Source organism: Neodiprion virginianus, chromosome 7, assembly GCF_021901495.1.
Source record: "Neodiprion virginianus isolate iyNeoVirg1 chromosome 7, iyNeoVirg1.1, whole genome shotgun sequence".
Lineage (NCBI taxonomy): Eukaryota > Metazoa > Arthropoda > Insecta > Hymenoptera > Diprionidae > Neodiprion > Neodiprion virginianus.
In genome coordinates, this window is record NC_060883.1 from 9304816 (window position 1) to 9319641 (window position 14826).

General features: G+C 40.0%; 1 long non-coding RNA gene across 1 annotated transcript in view; it reads right to left on the bottom strand.

Moving 5' to 3' along the window:
• LOC124308985 (uncharacterized) overlaps nucleotides 1-14826 on the bottom strand; it is a 372645-nt gene that overhangs the window by 94596 nt on the left and 263223 nt on the right. Inside the window, exon 4 of the long non-coding RNA XR_006909155.1 lies at nucleotides 4428-4435. This is a non-coding gene — a long non-coding RNA (uncharacterized LOC124308985). The remainder of the gene's footprint in view (nucleotides 1-4427; nucleotides 4436-14826) is intronic.

Consider the following 14826-nt stretch of genomic DNA (forward strand, 5'->3'; position numbering starts at 1 on the left):
TGCTGTAGGCAAAGTGATTCTTCACACCAAGAACATCTGATTACTGCGACATTCGTGCAACCTTCGATTTCGCAATTCGGATGAGATGACTGTCCAAATGCAAAATCAACGGGGTTATCAAATTCATCAGGTTTCTTTGCAATGAACCCGCTTTTATGCCACGCATAACGAAACAAATTATGATATCGCGGAGATGACAGTTGGTTGTGAACTAAAGACTGTAATTTTATTATATTATTCCTTAGATGTATATTCAAATCATAATCAAAAGGAACTAGGGTGTCTGAAAAATGACGAATATAATTTTTCCATATACGGAAGCCGAAAACATCGAGAGATTGAATTTTTCCAGTGGTTCCTTTCGGTATCAATAAAGTCGTCAACTTTTTGTCTGGTGGTGTTGTCTCTTGCACAACTCTAGAACAATGCCCACTCCAAAAATCAATTAGAAGTAGACTCTTCGGTCCCACTTTTGGGATAAACACTTCTTCTAACCACATCTTGAAATGCTCTGTAATGAATCATTGTGATTAATACCGTTTGAATATATGCAGCGCGAAACAAGAATTATTATACCTGAAGTAAGTTTTCCTGATTTGGAAGCTGTGATGAAAACATTTGGCGGTCTGAATAATTGTTGTTCAACTATAGGTCCGAACGTTCCGGATGGTTCTTTTAAAACAATAAACAAAAGAGATAATAATTTTCCGTCCGCTGAAATTGTAGGCTGTATAGTATAACTGTGCGTTGTTGAAGTTACTAATTGTACTATGCACGACACTTGTTTAGTTCCTTCTTCCGTTAACGTTCGTCCAGAATGAATCTCTATTTTGAAACCACTCTGATCAGAATTATATATATTTTGTAATCCATATTCGGAAATATAAGGTTCAACTCTTTTCAAAAATTCTTTAGGACTCTTGTGTAAATATTCACTATTTTCCACTGATTTTCGCGTGACGAATTTATTGATTTTTCTGCTAGTAATGCGATGGATCTTCTTAAAGTGAAGTAACCACGTTGGCGATGCTTTAAATCGAAAATCCTTATGACTGATAAGTCCTTGGGCCTGTAAAGCCCATCTTCGCAGATCCGTATCATGAACAATCAAGCCTGCGTCAATGCCATTTTTCATATTCTGCAATGTATACTCTGATATGCGAGCCGATTTTTCCATGTATGTTCCTCTCTGGTTGATTTGGTGTGCCCAACGACGCAATTGTCGTACTGATTTGAATTTTTTATATCTATGACGAAGCGTATCAATTGAGCAATTCTTTTTCGTCTTTGCACTTCTCCAATATTTAACAGCTCTTCTTTTATAATCGAAACTTAAAGGTTCGTCATCTTCAGAACAGCTATATTCAGGTCCTTCGGAAGGCACCTGAAAATCTGCATCTTCCACTGCGAACGTTTCAAGATTTTTGTAGGGCTCTTCAAAGTCAAGAGAATTTTCCTCAATCATTTCCCCACTATTATATTCTGTCATGCTTTGTGATAAAATGTTTTCGAAGTTCGATACTATTTCACGTTCATCATTTGTTAACGGGGACTCGGGTATATTCATTACTTCAAATGCTGCCCACAGAAGTTTAATAACGTTTATTGGATTCACTTTCATTGTAAACGTGAGAAGAAATTCAATAACTGCTCGAAGTTCTGTTTTTAACGTATTAACAAGCACTGAACGGTCTCACGACTTTTCATATTGAAAATATCCGAAAGATACGCGTAATCGATAAAAAAAATATCTGTGCCATAGAATTAATTCAAGTAGAGATATGACTTGTTTACATATGACACACATCGAATTTTCGAGTAGTTGATAGTCTGCTTGAAATGAAAAATATTTACGTTTCTTGAAAAAAAATGGTAAAACAGTAAAATGATAAGAGAGCGATGCCAGAATGAATGCGAGCCTCAAACAATGTTATTCAATGATTCATGGCTAAATACTAGACATAATCCGCAATATTGGGAAAAAAGTCGATAAGAATTCAGTTTTTGGAAAAAATCGAAAGCACGTATTCTGTATTCTTGCATGCTCTTCACAGTGCTGTTGGATTCATTGAGCTCTGATGAACATCTTGTTTCTAATGTGAAAAATGAACTTTGTATATACAAGTTAACCCCGAAAATAAAGAGTTCTTGAGAATATTCGAAGTGTGTTTTTCATCACTTTTGACAAGGTATTTATGACTATCAATATGAGTTATCAAAATCCCCTCCTTGTATGAAAAACAGAAAAATCATCTTGGGAGGTGGTCAACTTTGGAGGGGTGTTTCACCTCTTTAAAATGAGTTTGGGCCGATAAAAAAAAATACGTATGTCATCGATTTTGACCCTCTATAACATACCAGAGTTTCATCGAAATTGGAGGGGGACACCTGAAAACGTTTCCTTGTCAGATTCCTACAATTACAAACTAGCGTCCCTCGTTCCCATCCGATTCGTGATCTGATCAGGCAATGCAACGCCCCGTGGTCGGATTCCCTTAGGCAGTGGCGTAACTACCGGGGGTTCTGAGTGTGCGCAGAACACGGGTCCATGTAATTCAAGGGCCAACGGTCTAGAGAAACAAAAAAAATTTGCAGCGAAAGACACCCAACTATAGAATGAAACAAAATCAGTACATGTTCCTTGAATATTTATTTCAACTTTTTAATTATTCTACAGAATTAAACACAGTCAAACTTAAAATCTAATTGATGCATTTCTTTGTTCAACGGAAATTCTTCTTTCATGCTTTTAGGGAAGCACAGATTTCAATTATATTTCTGATATCCATTTCCTGCGCTTCTTTACTTTCGATGGAAAGTATAGCCAGGCTTGTCAACCTTGTTTGGGCCATCGTGCTTCTTAAATAATTTTTTATTATTTTCAATATAGCAAATGACCGTTCCGCGCTGGATATTGCAACCGGCAAAGTCAGAAGTAAAATCAGAGCTGAACAGAAATCCGTAAAGGATGTGTTCAAAAGTTGGTATTCAATAATCAAAAATCTAGCTAACTCGTATACCGAGTTTATTTTTTCTACTTCCTTTTTAAAAGTGGTTCTGAATAATATGAGCTGCTGACAAAAGTTAGATAATAAATCAGACGGATATTTAATTGATAACGGCATGCCGAATTTTATCAATTCTTCGTCAGAAGCTGTTCGTAGAGTTTGTGGCAAAATCGAAGCGAACAGACTGACCGCATTATCCATTCCTGTAAAGCGGTCATTTAACTGACGGATAATGATATCCAAAGTGGCGTTGTACACTTGGATTTCGAAATTTTCTTTGGCATTTGTTAATCATTCATCGCTACAAAGTTGGTCAAACTTCTTTTTTATTTTACGAGTTCTCTTATTCTCGTATTCAACGTCTATGTTCCACGACTCCGCCAGCTCTGCAGTAGCCGTTTCAACGGATTGAAAATCACCTCGCAATGCTGACATTTTATCGTACGCATTTTTCAAACGATCACATGCTTTTTGCAAGACAAAATTCGGGGTTTGGAGCAATTGAGATACAACATATAAGGTATTTAAGATTTCGGATTCTTTATGTTTATTGCGTCATTTCTTTCAAGTGCGTTTTCTGAAACGAGAATGATTCTAGTCAGCGCTTTCAAGATATCTTTAAAAAGAAAACGCAAGGAAAATATCGCGTTGTTACGCGAAGACCATCGAGTAGGAGACAAACGCTTCAGCGTATGATTTTGACTTTTGACAACAGATTTTAATAAGGCCCACCTCTTGATGCTATGTCCGAAAAATACGTAAACGGTTTCCACGAAGTCATAAAACTTTTTCACTTCCAAAACTTAAGGTACCGCATCATTAATAACCAAATTGAAGTTGTGGGCAGAAAAGTGAATATACGCAGCTTTCGGTTGACTTCTAAGTATTCGTGCCTGTGAACCGTTGTAAGCGCCACTCATATTAGCTGCACCATCGTATGCCTGACCGAGAAGTTCATCCATACTTAAATCATTTTCGTTCAGAAATTTAAAAATTAAAGTTTCTAGTGTTTCTGGTTTTTGATCGTCTGCGGTTACGAAACCTAAGAAAGCTTCTTTAATTTCAATATCCGAAATATTTTCATATTCTTTTGAGAGCTTTACAAATCGAACCATTATGCTGACCTGGTCGATTTTAGATATGTCTTGTGTACTGTCAATTATGATTGAGAAACCCGGAGAGCCATTAATTTCACTTATTAAATTATTCTTTAGTTTGTTTCCGAGAATTTCTATAATTTCATTTTGTATCTTGAGACTCAAAATTTTATTTTTTTAGTATCGTCTGCTAAGAGCTAGATCATATTTGGCTAAGAGTTTGACGATGTTTAAGAAATTTCCTGAATTCGCGTTTTTATTTTTGAAACTTTCGTCATGCCCTTCTAAATGGTAAATTACTAATAGCTAAAGTCAGAGTTACATTAATGACTCTCTCGATTACTTTCGACCAGTAACCATTCTTGTTTACGATTTCCTGCTCAAGATCTTTGTCGAGTACTCTTTTACTTTTCCATTGACGCACATTATGACAAGCATCGATATGAGTCTGTGAATGTTCGTGTCTTTTAATACCCTGAGTTAAGTGCTACCAATCATTATTTCCGTTTATCCACACAAATTTCGAATTATTGACGTTTGATTTATCTGCAAATAACCAACAAGGCTCACAGTAAGTTACATTTAACTTTAAGGAATAAACCAGCCAAGTTCTCGGATACTTGACTCCGTTTTCTGATATTTTAGTGTAATGTGACACATTGAAACTTTTATTGTTGTGATCTCTTGGAAAAGGTCCAGTCGGTTGATATGGTCCATGTGAAATGATAAACGATTTATTGTTTGTGGCTAAGGGATCTTGGAAGTTTGCTCGGTCAGTAGGAAATGGTGTACTTGCATATGGCACTAATGTATCGCTGAATTTGAGCTATCTTCACTTTTGAAATTTGACTCTGCGATGGTCATCTCAATAGCTGAATCTGAACTCTTATTTGACGAATCTGCTGAATTCTTCATTTTCTGTGATTCATTCTCTTGAATTGTAATCCCTCCTTCACCTTGTGTATCCCGTTCGTCCTGTGATTCAGCTTCTGAATCATCTAACTGAATAATATTTTCTCCCAATTCCGTGGAATCGGTATTATCACTTTTAGATACAGAGGTATCCTTGAAGAAACTTTCAATTTTCGGATGTTTTTTTATGCTTTCACTTGGAAGTTCTTTCTTTCTTCTAGCAGCTCCGCTCTGGTATTTAGGCATTTTTCCAGCACAAAATACAAACTTACATTTAACGCAACGTTTTCGATGTAATAAACGTAATTCTATATAAATAGTGAATACAAAGTATAATCTATCTTCATAGGTCCAGTATATTGAATAAAACATTAGGTTTATAGTAGGTTTAGTATGTAAAATTTTACATAGCCAAATATCTGGGTAATTAGGTGTTCTCACTCAAACTGCAAATTTTTATCAAACTTGACCTATTTAGCTCTCTAAATAGTCCAAATCACCATACGAGAACAAACTGACCGAAAAGTACGGTAATTACCGGGTAAACGCAGGTCCGCGGTCTCGGACAAGTTAATACAAGAAAATGATCAAGCAGAGTCCTGCAGAGACAAACGTGTCGAGTGTCTTTCTGTTCGATCAATGTTGCATAAAGAAACAATATAATATATCGACGCCTCTTACAAAAAGTAGCATGTTTCAGATTTATTACGAAAACTGGCTCGTTTCAGTTATTGCCGTGAAAACTAACCCGTTAGCACCAGCCCCTCGCGGAGGAGTGACTTTGGGTCGCCTTTCCCTTTCCCCGCCGTCCCTCGCCAAGGAGTGGTTTTTGGGATGACATCCCTTTCGTCCGCCACCCCTTTCCGAAGAGGGATTTTTTCACCTAGAAGTTTCGACAGCTCGCCAACCCTTTCCCCGCCACCCCCTCGTCACGTCATAAATACCAGGTGTCGTTCCGTTACCCCGGAACCCCTGATCGCGAAGCAGATTTCGGGACTCTACAAGATGGCCGCTGGGACTGTACCCCTTTGCCCCGCCACCTCTGTGTTCAAAAACCGCGCCATGCCCGTATGGCGGCAGCACCTCTCGAGAGAGGCAACTGACGCGCCATCCGACATCTCAATTTTAGATTACCCGCGAAAAGCTGACCAATGGGAAAATTACCAATTTAAATGCGTGCGCCTCTCGAATTTTCTCATTGGTCAAATATCACGCCACAACTCGTGTAATTTTTCTTTTGGTGAAATTTCTCGTCGTCTCATCGTGGAATTTTCCAATTCGTAGAAAACTTCAGTCATGCGCTATCTAGTCATCTCCAACGGACAACGCAACGTGTTCTTAATTTTTTTTACGAACAGTGCGGACGCCATTCTCTTGTTATCAAATTACCATGTGTATTTCCAAATGGTAATTTTAATTTTGTAGCACCATCTCAAGCAAACCTCATAGTTTTCACTTAAATATTGAAGTTTAACATTATTCTGAGTTTTCTGCAACAATTATTTTGTTTAATAATTTGCTACAACCTTTCATCGTCGTCTCAATTCAGTTTAACGTGTTAACGAACACGTGCAAGCCACTTTCTCAATTACTTCATTAAATTTTGTCATAATTAGCAGCATTTAGTCATCTCAACGAGTTTGTAAATAGTGTAAATATTAAGCCGTGAAAACAAAAATGAAAGATTAGTATCTTTATAATATTCTAGTGTCGACTCAGTGTCAAAAATTCTCTAGCAATAAATCCTAACCACTATCTACCTCATCACCAGTATTTCTCTTAGAACATCTCAAACATTTTTTGGTCCTTTGAGCCGGATTGAGGCAATTGGTTGAATTGTTGCTAAATTTTTAAAAACATTCAAGTGACATCTCATGAACTGAACCTACACCACTAGCGCATTGCGGAGTATCCTGGACGTGATACGGCGCTTAAGGGACCTTCAAATCAAACTTAGACATGATTGAGCAGAATTGGGCAAACTTTGAGGCCGATCATGAAAAACTGACGTCCTCAAAATCAGACATCTCTATTGAACACGACTACTTCAAACAGCACGTGTACGAAAACATGATGCAGTTCTTTGTGGCCACACAAACTGCGTTGAAGACCAGAATGGCTGAATTGGAAGCTGCCAATCAGCCAACAGGAGCATCCTTTGCAGACGTGAGTTTACCAACTGAGTCTCACGCACGGCCATCTCTCCCTGGCATCTCAGTCTCACGATTATCTGGGCATCTCAGCGATTGGAGACCATTCTCAGAGATGTTCGTCTCGGTAGTCGAGAATCAACCAGCTATTTCAGCAGTGGAAAAAATGCACTACCTGCACAGTAGTCTCGAGGGTGAGGCACTAGACCTTATTGCCGATCTTAATATCTCGTCAGACTCCTTAGCGACCGCCTGGGAGATTATCACTAAACGATATGATAACAAACGTCTTCTCATTAGTAGCCATATCGACAAGCTTGTGTCTCTTACCAAGATGAAACAAAGGTCTGCGTCATCTCTCAATGCGATGCTGAACACAGTTTCATCAGCAAAAAGTGAACTCAAGGCGTTAGGAGCCCCAGTTGACCACTGGGACTACCTACTAGTACATCTCATAGTGCATAATCTGGACGATAAAACAAGGGAGGATTGGGAGATGAAACTGGGAGCATCATCAGAATTCCCGAGCCTTGGTGATTTGACATCATTCCTAACCGGAACTGTCAGGGCTCTGGAGAACATCTCAAAAAACACGCCATCTCATACTCCGGTGTCAGCTAGTACTTCTGAACGGTCGAAATCGTCATCTCAACGTGTTTACGCTACGAGAGTAGGTGAACAAACTTCGTTGCCATCACTAGCGCAAAGTCCTGCGACGATACATCGGGCGCAAGCTGAACAGGTCACTACTACTAGGGCATCTCAACGGGAGGACTCGTTCATGGAGTTTATACCGAATCTCAACAAGCGCTGCTGCTTCTGCCAGAAGGATCACTTCATTGTGTTTTGCCCGGAGTTCCGAGATATCTCGCCAGCTAACCGATTAAAGATATCACAGAGCTTCAGACTGTGCTTCAACTGTCTGGGAAGACACAATGTCGCGAATTGTCGTCTCACTCGAGGATGTAAGGTATTTCAACAGCGCCACCATACCATGTTGCATGAAGCATCTTCAACAAAGCCATCTGTAGCATCTCGAGTTGCTAGACCTCTCTCGGACACCGCATCAACGCAGACTTCTCAAGCAGCAACTGATCACCCTTCAACCAGTTCATTTCAACAGAAAATGGAATGACAATAATGGTAGTGGAAGTCATCTCAATTCCCACGCCGTCATTTCAAGCGAAGCCAGTCATCTCAAACCGATGAAAGAATCACTCAATTCTTTTCTCAGTCATCTCAACAATTTCAAAAAAGGTCATCTCAAATCCAAAAGTTGAAGACATCTGAATTCCAGAAACAGACATCTCAATCAACTTCAAAACCGGCCTCGCGCCTGCATGATAAACCTTATTCTCATACACCAGTTTTACTTGCAAGTAGTCTAGTTCAGGTTATCTCTGATGATAACACCTCTCATCAAGCTAGAGTTCTCATTGACCCAGGCTCAGAACTGACACTTGTAACAACTCACTTAGTCAAGCGGGTGAATGCAGCTGTTCAGCAGGTCAATATACCTATCATTGGCGTGGGAAATACCTCTTTAAGCAAAACTCTCGGATGCGCACACCTCACACTACGGTCAACTCATTCATCATCTCAGACTGACGTCAAAGCTCATATCCTCAACCAGATTACCACTGAAATACCACCCCTTAAACTCACGCAACAAAACTGGACACATCTCAATGAATTAGAACTGGCTGACCCTAACTTTCGCAAACCCGGACCGGTAGACATTCTCATAAGACCAGATAATTTGAGTAAAATCATCACGCCATCTCGAGTAGGATTCAGCAATTCAACAGAACCAATAGCTTTTCACACAATTTTTGGGTGGTCAGTTATTGAGCCCGCCTCATCAAATGATTCAATACAGTCATCTCGATCACTGCACCTCGTAAATAATCATGACCTTCAGGATCTTCTCACAAAGTTTTGGGTCCAAGAGGAAGTACCGACCATCTCAAACATATCTCACTCAACTGCTGAAGCTGCCTGCGAAGAACATTTTCAAGCCACTCATACTCGAGATCAATTTGGCCATTACCAAGTCAGGATTCCCCTCAGTGATGACATCTCGAAACTAGGCAACTCAAAAGTAATCGCATGAAAGTGCCTTCAGAGACTTCTCAAAAGACTCTCATCTGACCCGGTTCTCAACGAAAGATAATAGTTTTGCACAGAATACGAGTCTATAGGTCACATGGTTCCTGAACCGTTCGACTCACACAAGCCATCTCATGCTTACTACTTTCCTCATCGTGGAGTTTTAAGAGAGAAGAGCATATCCACTAAGCTACGGGTAGTATTCAATGGATCCCGTAAAACGACATCTCAAGTGTCTCTCAATAACATTATGCACACTGGACCCAAAACTCAATCGGACATCCTCGATGTTCTGCTCTGGATTCGAAAACACAAGTACGTCTTCATCACTGACATAGTTAAGATGTTCCGTCAAATACAAGTACATCCAGAAAACTGGGATCTACAGCGAATTCTCTGGAAAGATGAACATTCTCAAGTCAGATCATATCAACTGATAACAGTGACACACGGAACTAGATCTGCTCCAGATCTAGCTTGTCGAGTTTTCAAACAGCTGGTGGGGGATGAAGGTGAAAACTACCCATTAGCAACTGGCCCAATTCTAAAGGGTATTTATGTTGATGACATCTCAGGCGAAACGGAAACTTCAGAGCATCTCCAAAGAATTGCATTTCAATTAAATCAGATGTGCCTCTCAGCTTGTCTACCCTTAGACAAATGGAAGAGCAACTGCAAAGACTTCTCAACACCAACAAGCTCTCAAGTTGACTCATCTCAAGTCCACTCATTTGAAAATCAAGAAGCAAAATTACTAGGAATCTCATGGCACTGTTATTAGGACGTCTTCTCATTTCAAGGTAACATCTCAATCAAAACGTCAATAACGAAACGGTCAATTCTATCAGAAGTTGCACAACTTTTTCATCCTCTCGGTCTCATCTCACCAGTTGTCATCAGAGCGAAAATCCTAATGCAACAGCTCTGGTTAGAAAAGTTGTGTTGGGACGATCCACTAACTCCTGAAATTGTTCATAAGTGGATATCCTTTCGTGAAGATCTTCATCAGCTAGCAAATCTCAAAATTCCCAGGTGGCTCAATCTGCATTTTCAAGCCCTTTCAGTTAAAATTCATAGGTTCTCAGACGCATCTCAACTAGCTATGGCAGCGCAGTCTATCTCAGAGTGCCCTTCTCAGATGCGGAATCGAAAGTTACTCTCATTTGTGCAGACTAAAGTTGCTAAAGTTGCACTTCTCAAATGTCTCACAATTCCTAGACTGGAACTATCCGCAGCAGTATTGGTGTCCAATCTAGTGAAACACACTCAGAAAGTTCTCGACCTCTCAGATGTACCTCTTTTTCTCTGGATTGATTCATCCGTCACGTTATCATGAGTAAAGAGTAGTCCAGTGCGATGGAAGGAGTGCGTTGGAAATCGAGTCTCATCGATCCAGGAAGCTACTTCCTCCGCTCATTGGCGATTCACTTCTGGCAAACTCAACCCCGTAGACTGCGCATCGTGAGGTCTAAGTGCATCTCAACTTATTGAACATCCATTGTGGTGGAATGGACCATCATGGTTATCTCAAGAACCCGAATTCTGGCCAACTATGGTACCGCCATCTCCTAAAGACGATCTCGAAGAAAGACCTGGCATCTCCCTTACTGCAGTCTCATATCAACCACCACTTTGGGATCTCATAGACCTGTCTCAAGTTTAGACATCTTACAGAAACTTAACAAAGCTGCTTCGGATCACTGCATTATGTCAACGAGCCATCTCCTGCTTCAAACGAATACCAAACTCCAATCTGACCATCTCACCATTAGGCCCAGCTGACCTCGAGCAAGGACGACATCATTAGATCAGAGCTACTCAAACAGCCTACTTGTCGTTAGAAATCTCATCAATCAAAGCCGGAAAGTCTCTACACAAGTCATGTCCTCTCAAAACTAACTGCCAGACTAGATTATCTTGGAGTATTGCGAGTGGGTGGACGTCTCCAGAACTCACAACTACCTCCCGATCAGAAACAACCCGTGATACTCCCTCGGAACTGCAAGCTCTCAGAACTCATCATCGCCGATGCTCACTCACGAACTCTACATGGTGGAACTCAACTGACCCTCTCACACATCAGACGCAACTACTGGATTATTGGGGGGAGAGCCCCAATGAAATCATTTATTCAGAGATGCCTCACGTGTGCTCGAATTCGCGGTGTTCGAGTATAACAACTCATGGCTCCCTTACCGGAAACTCAAGTCACTATTCTTCGAAACCACGGAAGTGGACTACGCTAGACCTATCTCACTGAAGACATTTTAAGGACGAGGTGTGAAGAGCTACAAAGGTTGGATATGCATTTTTGTATGCTTCATCACCTCCGCAGTTCATCTCGAGGCTGTCTCAGATTACTCTACTGAAGGATTTCTCAAGGCATTTCGAAGTTTTACCAGTCGCAGAGGGATATGCAAGACCTGGTAGAGTGATTGTGGAACAAACTTCAAGGGAGCAGACGCTCTTCTCAAAACCCTGTTCACTCAGACAACTCAGGTATCTCAGGAGCTGCGCCGACTTCTCGCCAACAATGGCACCAAGTGGGCCTTCAATCCACCCGGAGCTCCTCATATGGGAGGCAAATGGGAAGCTGCAGTAAAGTCGACAAGGTGTTCTGACCATTTATTTCACATCAATGCCGTAATAGTCCAGGGCATTTAGATCAAAATCAGCCGGAATAAAGAAATTTTTGGAGACAGCAGATATCGAGATGCGGTTTTTTGCATTGTGTTCAGGAAGGTCCCAGGAAAAAAGTCTATATCGTCTGGTGGGGCCATTTTTCGAAAAATGCATTCTGGGCCAACAAATGCACTTTGCAATTGCATAATTACTTGCAATATTATGAGAACGACTAGAAACTCGGAAAAATCGCTCGGAAATCGTTACTCGGGGGTTTTTGAGGATGCTGAATTCAATTCTGGCGTTAGAATTATCCGGAGGCGTTCAGGGTGGCTCTGCGGGGGAGCCCGGGGGGTGATTGAGGGAAAATTGCAGCGTCCATGAAAACAGACGAAAATCGCTACTCGGGGGTTTTGGGGGATGCAAAATTCAACTCTGGCATCAGAATTATCCAGGGGTATGAATTATAAACATTTTAATTTAATATCGAATCATATTACACATATTATAAAAAAAAATTCGTTCGAAAATCTTTCCTGCCTGAAAACTAGATTCGACAAAGGCGCCAAAACTATCAAGAGAGTACAGTATCGTTACCGCGGGTACCGACGTGAACAGAAAGTTTCTGTATCGACTGGAGAGCAAAAATACATACAGGACTAGAATTTGTGATTTTTCACTTTTTCCATTACTTTTTCCCGTACAGCAACCGGAAGCAATTTGTTTATAATATATGTAATATGATTCAAGATTGAATTAAAATGTTTATCATTTATACCCCCCGATAATTCTAATGCCAGAGTTGAATTCGACATCCCCAAAAACCCCCGAGTAGCGATTTTCGTCTGTTTTCATGGACGCTGCAATTTTCCCCCCAATCACCTCCCCCCCCCCCCCCCCCCCGCGCACGACCGAATCATTCTGATGCCAGAATTGAATTTGGCATCCCCAAAATCCCCCGAGTAAATTTTTTTCGTTTGTTTTCATGGACGCTGCAATTTTCCCCCCAATCACCCCCTAGGCACCCCTGCAGAGCCACCCCCGAACGCCGCCGGATAATTCTAACGCCAGAATTGAATTCAGCATCCCCAAAAACCCCCGAGTAACGATTTCTGAGCAATTTTTTCGAGTTTCCAGTCGTTCTCATAATATCGCAAGCAATTATGAATTGCAAAATGCATTTGTTGGTCCAGAATGCATTTTTCGAAAAATGGCCCCACCAGACGATGTAGACTTTTTTCCTGGGACCTTCCTGAACACACTGCAGAAAACCGCATCTCGATATCTGCTGTTTCCAAATATTTCCGATTTATTTCCTATCTTCCCTGGACTATAAGCTTAACTTTCTCTCCTGCAGTCGAAGAATCGCGGATGGGCAATGGTATGAATGAAAGGGTGCCAGCGCTTGTACCGTACTCCCCAATGGTATGTGCCTTATTCGAATCTTATCACGCAGTGATGAATACATGTTCGCATCCCTTCAATGTGACCTATGTGGAGAACGTAAGAGCACTGCGCTCCCGACGTTTGTATCAGGGTGCCAAGTGGTCTGTATTGGATTAGAACCCGTAAAATATTAAATCATCCTCTTTTTTTCTTATGCCCTACAGATGGCTTCCGTGATGACTAAGTCAGATGGCTTTGGTCTAAAAGTCAGCTAAGAAGGGCCCTTATACTCGTCCAGTCATTACATATGTCAATGACTTCACCTTTATTAATCAAGAGCTTCAACAAAATGAAAATGAGGACAGTGCAGATGAATTGCTTGCCGACCATATCCAATTTTCTAATAAGGAGAGTGCGCGAAAAAGTGATGACCGAGGTGATGACATATCGAATCAATCAATAACAGAAATAGAAACAGATTTAGAGCATGATTTGTTATTAATGGCCGCAGGAAGGTGCAGATATGTTGAAAACACATTACATCCAGATCGTCTTAAAAAGAGCTATTAACATTGTACACAGATGAAAAGGATTCTATCCATTTAATCAAAAAAAGTACACTGCGTTGGATTCTTACGCAAGGTAAATCGAAAATGAGCCGTGATCGTTTGCTTGGAGTACAAACGAAAGAAAAAAAGATTGTTGACAAAAATGAAATACACAATAGGTGGTAGGTGGGGTGATATACGAGGTTATATGTTAAAACCGATATTATTTATTATGCATGTAATATGATAGAATTCAATGTAAAATATCCCTAACCATCCCTAAGCAATATTACAACTTTAACTGTAAATATATTTGAAAAAAAAATAAGTATGAGTATCTAAAAATATATCTATCCGTCTTGATCAAGATATCAATTTATCATTCGTTTTCTGTATAAAATATTATCCTCTCGATTATCCTCAATATTATTCATTGGTTAACTTAAATTTTTTATTTGAAACCACTTGAAACCAAGCTTGAAAATTTGTTCTTCTGTGAATAAAATATTTTAGTGGTGTTTAGATCGAAAATAGAGCAACCATATGGAATTGATTATGGCTAATTTAATAACCCCTCCAATCACCCGTTAGCTCGACATTCACAAAATTGAAATTGCATACGTTTCACAGATTACGTTTTATTTGTCAATACTTTTGTTTACAATTACGCGCAATAACGTCTAATTTGAGGTCAAATCTTGATTATTTGTATTCTACTCGGTTTCTCTAATTTTTCCGCAAAATCTGAAACATTTTGAATGTGTCACATTTCATTTATTTTCGGGTTTATTCGAGGGTTCGTTTTTATTAGGTTACAGTCTGTAACATCGGCACAACGAATTAATTGAGTGGGAAAAATCACTATTCCAGGGCCTTTCACGACTTGAACTTTGTTAGAATTCATGAGATATGTAATAGCTCTTTATTTCAGCATTTTTTCAAATCAATTTGATGCAGACAAAGTTACAAACTTTCACCATCTTGAATATTTCAC